The sequence below is a fragment of the Eptatretus burgeri genome, chromosome 5 (genome assembly GCF_056783735.1).
Source record: "Eptatretus burgeri isolate ZD-2024b chromosome 5, Ebu_testis_v1, whole genome shotgun sequence".
In the NCBI taxonomy this organism is placed as follows: Eukaryota; Metazoa; Chordata; class Myxini; order Myxiniformes; family Myxinidae; genus Eptatretus; species Eptatretus burgeri.
Window position 1 is genome coordinate 102,729,962 of NC_140965.1, and position 11,436 is coordinate 102,741,397.

At 41.0% G+C, this 11,436-nt stretch overlaps 1 long non-coding RNA gene across 1 annotated transcript; it reads left to right on the forward strand.

The window, feature by feature from the left end:
• The first annotated feature begins 293 nt into the window (after nucleotides 1-293).
• Nucleotides 294-9,034, forward strand: LOC147027088 (uncharacterized). Its single transcript, XR_015057952.1, has 3 exons — nucleotides 294-419; nucleotides 3,118-3,178; nucleotides 8,741-9,034. It is a non-coding gene; the product is annotated as an uncharacterized LOC147027088 (long non-coding RNA).
• Nucleotides 9,035-11,436: the final 2,402 nt, after the last annotated feature.

Below are 11,436 nucleotides of genomic sequence, written 5' to 3' on the forward strand. Positions count from 1 at the left end.
AAAAGCTCGGTAAACAACCGAGTAATTAGGCCATTGCTTTATAACACTTAACAATATTGTGCATTTCTAAATTGCACGGAAATTCCGAATGGTATATTAGTGCATAAATGCATCCATGATTTGATTGAGGACGTTAGATTTATTTTACTCGTCTTTTCCGCTTGCAGTCAAAACTACCCTCATGGGGGTGTTGTTTTCTTTTCAACAACAGACTTTGTGTGTCTTATATGGATTTATAAATTACATCTCTGTGCTCCGGGTGCATGCATTGTGACGCACGTCATGCTTTTACAGCTTGAGGAATTTACACTCGGGGAGCTAAAAGCCAAGGAGTGAAGCATCAGTGGAAAGAAGAATCCTATTCGAAGGGAAGGTCGGTGTGAGAAAGCAAGGAGGGAGCGTAAGCAAGGTCGTATAAGGTATTTTATTCCTCCCTGAATGTTTTACGAATATAAATCCTCAAAAAACTAACAAACAGATCTTGTTGAATGTTGACTCCAGGAAATTTAACGTGGAATTACATGCATGGAAGAAAGTGGTAACTGTCCCCTGTCGTATTCCACAATTCGGGTTTTAGAAGGTGGAACGGAGTCCTCCCAAGATTGAAGTGTCCACCTCCATTTCGGTGAAGCATCGTGATTCATGGAGCGAAGTTGTGAAGTTGTGTTGTTGTCAGAGTTTAGTTTCGAGGACTGTTTTCAGGATCATCACCGAGCCCCCCACAGCTTCCATCTGTAGTTTGTTTGTGGTAATGTTCCCAGGGATGGTTTGTGGGATCTTTGCTTTGTGAGGTTCTTTCTTATCATTCCCGTTGCTCCAATTATCACTGGTACAACGTCCGATCACTGGTACAAAGGAACCGCTTGTCTGATCAATGCGACACTTTAAAACGAGGAAGCACTCCCCATGGGGAATATTTTATTGATAACTCTGACGTCATAGGTAACATGGAATAGCAGCATTATTGGATATCTTCTTCTCTGAAACAACTCAACGAAAAAAAAACTGGAAACTTGGCATACATCATCAACTCCCCATCAGGTATATAAGGTGATAATGATGACATCATTGGTGAAGTGGTATTCCAGACATAACTGGTTGAATAAAAATCTTTATCCGAAAAAGATTGAAAATTAATATGTCTGATCTACAACCTGATGTGAGTAAAGAATTAAATTTATGACGTTATCGGTCAGGTAGTTTGGTGGCCATGTTGGATTGAAAAAAAATTCTTCTCCAGAACTGCTTAACAGATCGATACGAAACTCGATACATATGATTGACAAGCCAATTGGAATATAATTAGAATTTTTTTCATATCCACCTTCATTGATTCACTTTAGTCTTCATGTTATGTGCACAAAAGTGGTTGTTAAATGTCATAATCAATCAATAATCACCATAGCTATGGAGAATGGCAATGCATGTGACATAATATGGTGCATGGATAATATGGGTAAATGGGCCTCGATAGCAGTGGGCCATACAAGTAGCGTGTTTATAGTCCTTTATAGTTCTGTGATGACTTGTAGCAAACTTTATAGTCCTGTGATGAGGCCAAAGCACAAGGCCTGTTGCTCTCACATCCCAAACAGGTCGATAGAATTTCTGCTGTTTACCACCTGCCCTCCAATCGAAATCCCTCGGCTCCCTCAGCCTGCTGACCCTCCCCAGTTCTTCTAGGATGCATGCATTCTTCCAGTATACCCTCTTTAGGTTCAACTCCCAAAATCCAGTTTTACCGCCCACCTCCACTCTTTTGTTGATATTTTTTCCCGATTTGTGCAGCTTTCTTCCAGAAACGGTTTAGTTGCATTCTTTCTTGCAGATCTTCAAGCAGGTAATAATGATAATAATATGAATAATAATTATAAATCCCTTTTACAAGGAATGGAACTTCGACGCAGGTGAAGGCCATTCAGCCCTTCCAATCCTGCGCTAGTATTGCTAGCACACAGAAATGATTGCCGTTACACATCATTTCAAGAATTTTTGATGTGATTTCCCACCCTTGCACTCTCCTATTCCTGTTTATTCATTCCATTACGGTTTGCTCATTCAATTGCTTCAAGATTGCAGTAGGCCTACACCACCATTTCATTTTATCCTCCACACCTACTCACGATCCGTTATACCCCCACTAACCCGACTTAACCAAACCCTCGAACTTGAACTTTTCTTCCCCGACTCTCCCTATTCTTCCACGAACAATAATAAGGCCTTTGCTTAAGTAGACCTGTTTAAACAGCATGGCCTAACATCGTCTTCAATTGTTCCGAGACTCCAGGTCGTGGAATCGTAACAGTGACGCATCCTCCCATTGTACATGTCCTGATTGCAGGCGATAAACAAACACTCACTGTCCTTGGAAGGATCTTGTAAACCTCGAGCAAGGGAAGGGAGATAAAAGGAGAAAAAAAGAGAAAGGCAAAAAGCACCGTATCCATGACAACCCTCAGCAAATGGCACCCACAGTTCTTCAGATGGAATTGCTCCCGCAGGACCCTCTTATACCCGGTGTGAGACCGACTCGGGACCTCGGCACAGCTTCCTTTAGTGGTTACTCTTAGTAAAAAATAAAAAAAAAGAGAGAGAGTGAGAGGAGATCTTTGATTGGATTGAGCAAACAATCACCAACGGGTATATGAAATGCGTTTTGGGTTGTGAACGGAATTACGAAATCCGATCCATTTTCTCAGAGGTCTTTCGGATCCATCGACTCGGACACCAAATGAACAATCAAACACGACTTCATGATATTGGGCAAACGGCATTCCACGAACCGCTGTGAATCAATGCGAGAATTGTTCTAATGACCGGTAGATCCACGACACCACGTTTTTGCATTTTCTGGATCATTTACTCTCGGCCTTCACTGCTTCCATGTTATTACATCCAACATGAACGTGCTCACTGTGTAAGACTTATCTTGTGCCATGTTTGTGTCATTTTGAAATCAAAAGCCTTTGTTATTGCAGAGAATAAAGAAAATGAAGGTGTAATTGTTAGTATATATTTATTTATTTATGTATGTTACTTAGTGTGTGGTTGAAAATGTTGATAATTCCTGTACTGATAGTTATTAACTTTGGTATGATCTTCACTATTCCTGAACAGATGGTGTCGACATCTTCTCGAGAGACCATGGACTGATGGATTTGTAGTTTTCATGACTCAGGTTAGTTTCATTTCTTATGTTATCACGTTTGTATATTTCACGTCTTCCAGTATACCCTCTTTAGGTTCAACTCCCAAAATCCAGTTTTACCGCACACCTGCGCTCTTTCGTTTTTATGTAACTTCATTGCTTGTTTCCCATACTATTGCTTAAGCAAATATCAAACGTAGGTTTGCATAACAGGAAACACCCGAATTGGCAAGTCTGTCTTCTCCCATCCCCTCTCCCCCTCACACAAAGGGGTGGGTTTACCCTGCATACTGCAGACATGTATATATCAGGGAAACATCGTAAGTCTTCTCCCCCCCCCCGGATTATTTTTTTGTGCCTATGACCTGGCTTTGGCTCCAAGCAACATGTATGCAAAATTTAGTGGAGATCAGGCCAGCCCTGTTTTTTTCTGTGATTTTAAGGTGTGCACACACACACACACACACACACACACACACACACACACACACACACACACACACACACACACACACACACACACACACACACACACACACACACACACACACACACACACACACACACACACATACACACACATCCATTCAGCAAATTGCCTTATTTGATATCGTGGGATGAAGCCTGAGGCTGGATAAGATTGTAAAAATGTAAAACGAGAAAGTTCATAGAAAACCTTACCCCAAGCACTGTTGAACTCTTGCTTTGTATTTCCGAGCACGGTCTATATTTCCGATGAGTCATGATATTGTCTGAATCTCAATATTTCCCAACACTGAACGCGAGTTGCACATATGATTGTTCGAGATGGTGTAACATGGTGTAATGTTTTGTCTCAGTATTGCTAAACTGGAGGTGTTTGGAAGTATCAAAAAGGCGATTTGTGTTTTGCATTGTTCAAGTTTCTAATTCAATTGAAATAAAATAAAGATTTAGCAGATTGTAGAATATTTTTTTTGCCTTTTTCGGAAGTTTACCGCCGTTGGATGAAACGTCTTTTGCACTTATTTAACACGTTGAATGAATTCTTCATGCTTGTTTATTGTGTCCTTTATGACGTCGTTAAAAACAGTAACTTTCCTGTTTGGAATTATTTTCAACTTTGACTGCCACACAGGCAGACAGACTAAAAAAAAGATCAGGACGAGATTCCGTACAATGTGCCAAATTCAGAGGCAAAGTACTGCTGAACTGCAAGTTTGTGTTCCAATTCATGTTCAGATTCACGTTTTACAGTGTTCAAAATGTTTAACTTCATCGAAATTGAATTTTATATTTTGAACACTGTAAAACCATTTCCCATATTTCCACTTCGAGTGCGGTAATTAGTTTAAGCAACACACATGCCAGACTGGGTCTGTTTCGTGTTATCTGCACAAACCTTTTGGCTTGTTTGTGTTCAAGGTCCGAGTTCAGCTAAATATCTACCAGTGTTGACTACTCAATGCACATTTAGGTCTGCTGTGTTACATTTTTACATTTATGTAACTCCAGACGTACGGTTAACTAAGCCATGAACTCTCAGGAAGAGATCAGAATATTTATGCTTTAAAGGTTTCATGGAGATTGGGAAGAAGAACTGAAAGGAGGAAATATCACGATAGAGCAAAAGAGGATAGGGTAGTTAAAGGCCCTGTCACACCTTGACGATTTTGCCAACGTGTGCCTGACGTGTGCAAAATTGGGCTAAAACGCTGGCACACGTCAAATGCGTTATGGGTAAGTTTGTATACGTTCAGAGCACGCTGGCATACATCGTAGTACGCTGGCATACGTCATAGAACGCTGGCATACGTCGTAGTACGCTGGCAAATGTCATAGTTCGCCGAGCTGTTAGACAAATTTTCCATGCTTGAAATTTCCCGACGTATGCCAGCGTATGACTCACACGTTCCGCATAATGCTGGCCATAAGTTTTAGGCACATTACGCGATCGTTGACACACGTCGACACACATTACTTGTAAGTTACTCATAAGTCGAAACACGTCGAGGTAATGTTTAGCGTACCAAAAAACTTATTTCTAACCTATGAGTAACGTGTTGTAGGCACGTTACGCGATCGTTGACACACGTCGACACACATTACTTGTAAGGTACTCATAAGTTGAAACACGTCAATGTAATGGTTAGCGTCAGTGTTCCAGACTCCCTGGTTTTCTTTTCTTCGGTATGATGGTCATGTTGACACTTAGATTTCTAGTGCGGTTATAATATAATATAATTAAAAGGCTGCCACTCAACGATTTAAAACATAAAGGCCCGGTCACACCTTGACGTTTTAGCCAGCGATGGCAACGTGTTAAAATGTATGTAAAACGCTGGCTTACGTTGAACTTTTGATGTTTTTTTTTAAAGATTCGGACGTATTCATAGCGACTTGGTCTTATGTATAAAGCATTGGTAACTACACAGAACGTTTCGTTGTGTTATAGATAACTTATACCAACGAATGCTGAACCTGTTGTTGGCCTACACAACCGATGCCCAACGATAGTCTAACTCAGGCATAGCGCGTTGCACGCATCGCCGACGATGTCGTGGCGTAGCCTATTAAAAGGCTGACGCACAATGATTCAAATCATAACTGCCGTAGAAATGGAAGGGTCAAAATCGCGGTCACACCTTGGCGATCTTGCCAGCGTATGCCGACGAAACAAAAAGTGTGTCTAAAACGTTGGGGCACGTCGAATACGGTATGGGTAAGTTTGGTATGCGCGAGTAGAACGCTAAATACGCTATCATAAGTCGTAGTAAGTAGAGTACGTCAAGAAATTTTGAACATGTTCAAAGTTTTACGACGTACTCGGCGTATGACACACGTTCGCATGCGATGAGGATAAGTTGTACACACGATATGCGGATGCTTACACACGTCCACAAAGGCTACTTATAAGCCACTCATAAGTCGAAACACGTCGCGGTAATGTCTTTTTTACGCGAAACTTATTTCTAACTTATGTTTGACGTGCTTTGAACCAATTCTTTACGTAGTCCCAACACACATCGACGTATGTAGATGTATTCCAATGACGTCTTCCGGTCGACAAAAAAAAAAAAAAATGAATGTGTTTCTAGCTTACAACTGCCATATAAAGACGTGTTCCCAGCGGTTTTGGGAATTGGTATATAAAAATGGTGTTCATAAAAGGGGAACCCAACAGTGTTTTCGAGTCCTTTTTGAGTCGATGTCCATGTCAGCAGTAACAGTATCAGTATCAGTATCAGTATTAGTATTAGTATTAGTAGTAGTTTGTTCATGTTGGCAGTAGTAGGTGAGTGTGAGGGGGAGGGTGTGGGTTATGATGGATCGTCCTTGCGTCCGCGTGTCCACGGGTAGGTTCATAGGCTGCCACTCAACGATTTAAATGGCTGCATCTCCACTATTGAAAGTAGACGCTTGCGCTCAACAATTGGATTTTTTTTACACTCAACGACTTTTAAACGGTACCACTCAGCTAGTTTCATTGTTTACAATGAACGATTTAAATTGCTGTCACTCGCCTTTGTTTTTTTTTTTGTTTGTTTTTTTTGATGCTGGGGTTTAGAAATTTGAAGCGTTTCTTCTGAACGTGTTAAAACGCTCAAACTCGACTATTTTAAATAGACGCTGCCGATGGACAATTGGAATCATAGCCAAGCTAGACATCGAAGTGTGAACATCCTCGTCATGCCGAAGAAAAGTTTGAAGAATGCTGCAAATAAGTGTCCTGGCCATGGCCGTGGACGCTGACGCAAGGACGATCCATTATACCGACGTCTTTCAGCCTATGAGTAACTTAAAAGTAACGTCTGTCGATGTGTGGCAACGATCGCGTAACGTGCCAACAACACGTTAATCATAGGTAGGAAATAAGTTTCGGGTACTCTAAACATTACCTCGGCTTGTCTCAACTTATGATTAACTTACAAGTAGCATGTGTTGATGTCTGTCAACGATCGCAGACCGTGCCTACAACTTGTGGCCAGCGTAGCGGAACGTGTGAGTCATACGCCAGCATACGTCGTGAAATTTCAAGCATGAAAAAATTTGAGGACAACCGAAAAGTACAACGTTTAAAGCCAACGTACAACGACGTATGGCAACGTACTACGATGTATGCCAGCGTGCTCTCAATGTTATCAAAACTTACCCATAACGTATTCAACATGTGCCAGCGTTTTAGAAAAAAAATTCATACATACGTTGGCATACGTTGGCTAAAACGTCAAGGTGTGACTGGGCCTTAACCTTCATACCGAAGAAAGAAAAAAAAACAGGGAGTCTGGAACACTGACGCTAACCATTACCTTGACGTGTTTCGACTTATGAGGAACGTACAAGTAATGTATGTCGACGTGTGTCAACGATTGCGTAGCGTGCCTACAACTTATGCCAGCGTATGCGGAATGTGTGTCATATGTCGAGTACGTCGAGAAATTTTCAACATGCTGAAAATTTCTCGACTTACTCGGCGTACAATGATGTATGCCAGCGTACTACGACGTATGCCAGCGTGCTCTTAACGTATACAAAACTTACCCATAACGTATTTGACGTGTGCCAGCTTAGTTCGACAAATTTTTCATTCGTCGGCATACGCTGGCTAAAACGTCAAGGTGTGACAGGGCCTTGACACTTCGATGTCTAGTGCAGTTATGATTTGAATCGTCGAGCCTCAGCCTATGAATAGCCTATTCCACGTGATCGTCGGCGATACGCTGCCGCGTGCTATGCATAAGTTAGACTATCGTTGGGCATAGGTTGTGAACGCCGACAACACGCTCATAATTCGTTGGTATAAGTTATCTATATGTGATTAAAACGTTCTGTGTACGTTACTAATACGTTATGCATCCGTCCAACACGTTATTATATGCCCAAAAATTAAAAAAACCAACAATAGTTCAGTGTACGCCAGCGTTTTACATACATTTTGATACGTTGCCATACGCTGGCTAAAACGTCAAGGTGTGACAGCGGCTTAAAGAGCAGGTGAGAAAAGAGGAAAATGAGGTTGGGAAGAAGGAATTAAGGAAATAACAAATGGCAAGAGAAATACATCGTTTGTGTATGCAATACGAGATGCCTGCTGACAAAGTGGTGATCTGTCCCTGATTGGTTCTCACCTTGAAACATTTCTCAACTTGTTGGTAATGGCCCGAAGCTCTGCCAAGAGCACCGACGGGTGTCCATTATTATTAATATATGTCCCCTGCTTATCCCACACCCAAAAGCCATTTCATTTCCTAGGAGCTTTAGAATATTATCAGTGGAAACGGAAAAAGCAGAATTTGTAATGCCTTGTGTTTTTACCATAACCTCAAGGGAGACAGAATCTACTTTGTAATTATGATTTACATGTTGAATTAAAGATTTGAAAATGGCATGCTGTCAGGTTTATGTCGGTAGTGGGATGTTTATTAGGTTGTGTAGCATGTACTTTCGATTACATTGAAGTAGCATTTGCTTAAAATTATGAATGATTTGCATTCTGCTTCCAGTAACTTCAGATGGTAAAACGTTCGCGTGCTCAATGGCCAACTTGCCTGGACTAGCATTTTGACCTAAGCCGACACCATTACAGTGCTTGTGCCTGTGCTATAACCCTAGTGGATGGAGCAGCAAGAATGATGGGAAGTTTTGCACCAGCAGTCTCTCTTCCAATCTGTTTCAGCTCTCATGCACCCGGGAGGGTGCATACCTCTGCCAGGCTGAACAGTTTACATGTTATATCACACTGATCGGTAGACCTTAACCAAAATCTAATCCGTTTGTTCTTGTGACCTCCCCAACTCGTTCAACAAGTTTTCTCAGAATCTGTCCACAACGTTTTGAAATATCATTGTAAATATGGTTTTTCGCCCCATCTCTCAATGGTGAAGAATGACTTTAAATAAACAAGAAAAAGAGCAATCAGAGATTGCAGACCCTCGCCAGGACTTGTGTTGTGTGCTGTTTATGTACTGGTGTGTTACGTAATTAATAAGAGACATCATGAGAACTGGCACTTTATAACTGCTGGCAGTGATGACCGGGTACCAAGACATCCCGCTTTGATGCAACTCCACTTTGATTGGACACCTGACCAAGACCCATGATGTTTTTCATTATTATTAAATATAATTTGGAATGGGATGATAATTAATTCAAATCAAATGGGAGACCAAATAGGGAGAGTCCTGCATTGGAGTAATCAGAAGGAACCCGAACAAGCAAAAAGCAAAGATAAAGTCATCAGGAAGAACCTGGATAGGATTCACATTTCAGCTGCTACTCCTCTACCCTCAAACCCAGCCAGGCACAGCCAAGTGAGCCTGATTCAAATAACATAAAAAAAATCAAGAATAACCCAGATCCAAAAAATTAAATAATTCTGGATGCCAGACCATGTGTCCGATCAAGTTTAAATTTAAAACATATATTCCCCATCACTGCTAGATCATAATTGTGAAGTTTCATTTCAAATGATTAAGCGGTTGTAGAGAAAACGTTATTTAATATTTTCTTTAATCCAATATGGCTGCTAAGCCATGTGACCATATCAATTACTCCTGAACAAACTTGTACACCCAAGGCTTGGGGAACATTTGTGTGAAGTTTCCCCTCAATCTGTCCAGCCATTCTGGAGAAGAAGATTTTTTATAGGTTTTAGGGTAAATCCAACATGGCTGCCCAACAATGTGACCTATGATGTCATATGTGAGAACCTTTTATTCCTCATGGATAGGCGGTCATACTTGTGAAGTTTCGCATCAATCTGTTCAGCCACTTTAGAGAAGAAGATTCTTGAAGGTTGTTTTTTTAACAAAACAATATGGCTGCCAAATCACGTGACCGATGACATCACCAAAACATTTTCTGTGGACCATTTTATCCCGAGATGACACTCAAAAATTTTCATACTGATCAGATGTAGCGTTCTACAAATGCAATTATGACATCATAACAAAGGCACAGATGACATCATAAAAAACCACACTTGTTGCCCATGAAGAGTACTTGCTGTGTGCCAAGTTTCATTTTTTTCCTTGGTGCGGTTTTAGAGATGGAGGTCCAAATTTTTCTGCTTTTTCAAACATGGCTGTCACACCTTGGGACATATGACGTCATAATTATCAGTAAAACATTCTACATGTGTAGTCACACCAATGGTGAAAATTTTGTCTTCATCTGACAAGCGGTTGCAGAGAAAAACATGAAAGTTTTGTGCAGACAAACAGACAGACAGACAAACAAAAAAGCAGTCATAGACTGGTACTAACGAAATCGTCAACTTGACCTCTGACCTTGTCGAATAAAAGCTGCCTCGAGAGAAGGTAGCGACGCAAACGTGAAGTTTCTACGATGATTCTGTACCAAACCATCAAAAATCGTAACATCAACCGAAGCAAAATTCTCCATTTCTCCACGCAATTATTTAATATTATTTTATCAAACTCACAAAACCGTAATATTCGGCCATCCACCAACAATCTTTACATAATCCGACGGCTTAGCGAGTCAGGCATGCGACGATAACCTTTATTTGGATAAAAAAGGACTTTTAAACACCATCTTTATCGAAAACACCATCAGCGCGCACACGGAAAACCTTTACGTGATCAACGACACCTCTGCTCGAGTGCGCTGCACCACGTGACGACCCGTGACGCGGTGAATGAAATAATTTATTCAATCTTAAAACGTCTCCAAAACATCCGATTTTTACCAGAATTTCGACAACCGAGTTTTAAGTGTCCTAAGCGATCGCAAAAACCGAAGACAAAATTAAAATCGAAGTTAAAACGAACTCGCAACGTCGAGCGAAGCAAAAATACTGCATTTTTCCACACAATTATTTAATATTATTTTATCAAAGTCACAAAACCGTAATATTCGGCCATCCACCAACAATCTTTACATAATCCGACGGCTTAGCGACTCAGGCATGTGACGATAACTTTTATTGGGATAAAAATGACTTAAACACCATCTTTATCGAAAACACCGTCAGCGCGCACACGGAAAACCATTACGTGACTCAATGCCGCCTCTCCTCGAGCGCGCTGCACCCCGTGACGACCCGTGACGTGGAGAGTGAAATATTTTTATACACAATCTTAAAACGTCTCCAAAACATCCGATTTTTACCAGAATTTCGACAACCGAGTTTTAAACGTCCGAAGCGATCGCAAAAACTGAAGACAAAACTAAAATCGAAGTTAAAACGAACTCGTAACGTCGACCGAAGCAAAAATACTCCATTTCTCCACATGAATTTACGGAATTATGTTTGACCTCACCGCGACCTTGACCTTTGACCGATT